Source organism: Crocodylus porosus, unplaced genomic scaffold (genome assembly GCF_001723895.1).
Source record: "Crocodylus porosus isolate Cpor-Errol unplaced genomic scaffold, CroPor_comp1, whole genome shotgun sequence".
NCBI lineage: Eukaryota > Metazoa > Chordata > Crocodylia > Crocodylidae > Crocodylus > Crocodylus porosus.
This window is the reverse complement of record NW_017728937.1, coordinates 3,619,096-3,619,716: the sequence shown is the minus strand read 5'-3', so window position 1 is coordinate 3,619,716 and position 621 is coordinate 3,619,096.

The following is a 621-nucleotide window of genomic DNA, read 5'->3' as shown; positions in this document are numbered from 1 at the left end:
CTGAAACAACTAATCAGAGTGCTCCAAAAGCATTTGGACAGGAGATGGCAGGGACACAGGGGGCGAGTGGGGGAGGGCTTGCTCCCTGCAGGCGGTGGCGATAGAGTGGGGGGGAACAGGCCCGTTCCTCCCTGGCTGGATGAGAAACAGGGCAGGGCCAGATATGGGGGGATGTGGAGGGATGTGGAGCTGCCAGGGCCTGACAAAAGCTGACAGGGAGGGGGAGGAGGAAGGGAAGTTGGGGGGGCATGGTGGCAGCACCCCGCCTCTGCTGCTGCACCCTAACAACAGCCCTGAAGGGGGGCGGGAGTGGGTTTGGCCCTGAACTGGCTGGGGCGAGGGTGAGGGGGAGCAGACCCGTTTGTCCCCTCCCCTCACCAGATGAGAAGTGGGGGCAGGGCTGGATGAGGACTCTGTCCCTGCCTGCTATGATGGCAGGGAGCACACTGCTGCTGCCCCGCCACTGCTGGGCCCAGACAAAAGCCGGCAGGGAGGAGGAGAGGGGGTACGGTGACTGCACCCTGCTGCAGGGCCCTCCCAACAGCTGGGATGGAGAGATTTCATAGATTTCATAGATTTCATAGACATTAGAGCTGGAAGGGACCTCGGGAGATCATCGAG